Raw genomic sequence first — 3,646 nt, 5'->3', positions numbered from 1 at the left:
AAAGAGCTGAGTTCGAGGAATCGAGAAAAAAAAAAAACGAACACAGGAAAAAAGAAAACTTTTTCAATATTTTACGAATCAGGTGTTTCCTGTCGAAGTTTCCGCTTAAGGACACGCACACGACGCACACAATGGCCCGAAAATGCCACAAGGCAGGAAAGGGGGGGGGAGAGGGGGTGGAAAAAGGGGGAAAAGGAGGGAAAGGAGGGAAAGCAGACGGCACGTAAAAATAAAATTTAATGAAATGTAACTGGATATGCCAGGACCTGGCCTCCAGCTGGCCAGCCTCCATCCTCCAGCAGGATGCCCATGCTCCCCCACTTTTGAGACGGGAAAAAACCCAGACAGATAGAACGCGGGCAGACAGGTGGAATGTCAAAAAGCCTATTTAGCATATATTTACCGGCAAAACTGGGAAAAGGGAAACCGACAGTCAAAAACGAATCCGAAAACACCGCAGAAAACTTTTTGGCCAAGAAATCCTTTTCACGATTCCCCTTGGCCAGAAGTTGCTGTCATTCGAAATATTATAAATCATGTGCTACATTAGCCAAGCATCGGCTCTTGTGGCTTCTGCAAATTGCCAGAAAATTTATAGAACAAACACAAACAGCAGTCGCAGGACAAGGGGTCGCAGGATCCGCAGGATCCCATGGAATGCCAACACCCAGCGGAAATGAAGTTCATTGACGCAGCAAACTCTGGCCAAGAAAGTGAGGTAAGGTACGGCGAACCGAAGTCATTGTTATGTGCTGGAAAAGTCACAGAGGGGAAAAGTCACAGAGGGGTATACAAGTAATTCAATTAAGTTGGTACTGACGAATTGGCAATTGGTCTTATATTTAATTTTAAAGTATCAAAAATGTACAATGTTCCATCTATATCCCATTTTATGTTAAGGCTGAACAATAAAAACAATAAATTTAAAGAGTTTTCTATTTCCTCGTTATTTCACAGCTATGTTTTACACATTAATAAAAAATGGTTGTAAAGTAAATACCGAATATTCTTTCAAGAATATCAACCCTATTGTTAGTTGGTATCAGATTAAATGAAAAACCGTATTATGAATATTCGATACCATTCAAACTTAGTTTGGATACACATTTGTTGCATGAATTCATAATTAAATTTAGCTGAATTTCTATTTTAATTTTATTAAAACAATCAGTGTCTTGGCAAAGTTTGTTTGGAATCAAGTGCCTTGAATCTGTTTTTGCACATAATTATAATCCAATGTCTACTTGTTAGACTGGTAGGATGCTGGTATGTTCTTCACTTAAAGAGTATTTGAAATGCGATTTACTTTCCATATAGTTTTTATTTTTTTTTCTGTGTTTTTCTTGCGAGTGTTTGCTGTTGTTGCCGGTGCTTTGAATCACGCATTTGAAGCGGCGCCAGCCACGCCCACCTCCCCGATTTTCCCACATTTTCCGCGGCACTTCTTGCACTCTTGTCACGCCAGGCACGGCCAGCAACTGCAATTTAATTGTTGTTCAACAACGCCCGGCTCCTCCCCCGACTTGGGTCCTTCCCCGGATCCGCCACGAATCCCTGGATCCTTGGATCCTAGGACAAATGTTTGAACTTCTTTTCCCCGACAGCAATTTGCGGCGAAAATTGTGATTTGTTGAGGAAAAAGCTGAGTTGAGGCGCCCGCGCTCGCGATTTTCATCAGCTGTCGTCATCGCCATCGTCCTGCGTCCTTTGGCAGCTTTGCATTTTGTTCAGATACTTATCACACAGTTTTGCCAAAATGCTGCACAAAGTTTTGCTTAATAGCCTGGAAGTTTTTAATGAAATGCTTTCGCCACAGCCACAGCCGCAGTCACATTCACAGAGCGATTTGGTTTTTCGGTTTTGGTTTCAGTTTGCCTTCCATTTTTCTATTTTTCCATTTTTTTGTTATTTTTTTTTCCCCAGCATTTTCCCTCTTCAGTTTGCCGGCTCAGCTTTAAGATGGAATGACCCTCATCAAGACGAGGGCGAGATGGAAATTCCATTTGGAGACAAACAGAAAGGTGAAACGTCACACTCACATTTTTGCTTTATTAAAATAATACTTTTGTAGTGGACAAAAGGGCGCCTGGCAAAAGGGAAATTCTTTTCCTTTCTCTTTATTACACTCCTTTCCATTCGCTTTTCCCCACTGACAGCTGTCCAGCGTTTCGGGGCCTAAAACTATTCCGGCCAAAGATTAAATGTTTGCCAGGACCAAGGAAATTAATTTGCCCCGGCATTAAGTTTGATTTTAATAAAGTGGCCCACAGGGTCAAAGGGCATCCGTTCAGTGGCAAACATAGGGGGATTTTGGGCCTATTACCGAAGAGTAAATAGAGTAAATAAATACTGACAGCCAATCTAAATTTACTGAATCCTTGCTTGATTGGAATACATTCCTTTCAACACAGAAAATTAGAATGTTTAATATCTGTAATCCTAAGTCAATAATTGATATAGAGTGACATTTAAATTATGAAACAATTAAAAAAGGTTTCTTTTAATAATGAACTTAATATTGTTCTTATATGTAAGTATTAGCTATTTTCATAAAATATATTTTTGTAAACAGTTAAATAAAAAAACTGAGAGACAATTTAAAAATATATTTACGTATGTTTACAGCTAAGAACATATTCAGCAACTAATGAAAATATAATAATGCCAAACTTCCTAAGACCCTTGCTAAAATTCTTCATACGCCCCTGAACCCTTTGCCATACTTTTGTTATTTTTGGGTTGGAACACAACCGGAAGGTTCCTTAACTTAATAAACTGACCCTCACTCCATTTTCCGTGCGCCCTGGAGCATTTGTCATTTGTGCTAAGTACTCTTGGCCGTTCATTTTTTATTTGCTGGGCAAACATGACAGCAAACATTAATTTCGCCAGCGCCGCGCGGTAATTAAAAGCGAAAGTGTTTGACGCCCTCGAGTGGACAGTGCGAAAAAAAAGGAATGGGTCGCTCCATGACCCTCGACCGAAATGAAAGTAAAATAGGAGAGGAGATCTGTGGAAAAGGAATACCCACCAATGGGGCAGGCACTTCTGGGCACTTTCCCTCCAACAGATTTATGATGGCCTCATTAATTACGCCCCAAGTTGAGAGAAAAGACACTCGAAGCTTGCAATTAAATGCTGCGAGTGCCGCGACACGCAAATCAACATAAATTGCAGGCATTGTTAGCTCCATATGGAGGTCATAAAACTTGGCCTGGGAATTGGAGAAAAAGGCGAAAGGAGGGGTGCCAAAATAAATTTGGCACGCGCCACACTCAATAAGCAATATAAATCCCCAAAAAATGCATGCCAATCTGTGTCTGCACTTAGGAAAAAAACATAATACAACAAAAATGATAAATACAAAACTAAAAAAAAATTCCAAAATAATATACTTAAGATATGTAGCTAAATTAATTGTAAGTTTCAAAACTAAGAAACATTTCATGTAAAACCCAACATGCTTACAAAAGATGTATTTAATATTAACAGTTTTCTATAAACATTTCTATGTATCATACAATTTGTCACATAATCCATGATACAAATTTAATGTTAGGAATACCATTTTAAAGAATTTAATATATGTAGTTCCTATAAGTGTCATTCAACCAATTTCTTTTTTGCACTACATAGTGTTGTTAGC

This window comes from Drosophila rhopaloa, unplaced genomic scaffold (assembly GCF_018152115.1).
Source record: "Drosophila rhopaloa isolate 14029-0021.01 unplaced genomic scaffold, ASM1815211v1 contig_3, whole genome shotgun sequence".
NCBI classification, from domain to species: Eukaryota; Metazoa; Arthropoda; class Insecta; order Diptera; family Drosophilidae; genus Drosophila; species Drosophila rhopaloa.
Note: the sequence above shows the minus strand (reverse complement) of the source record.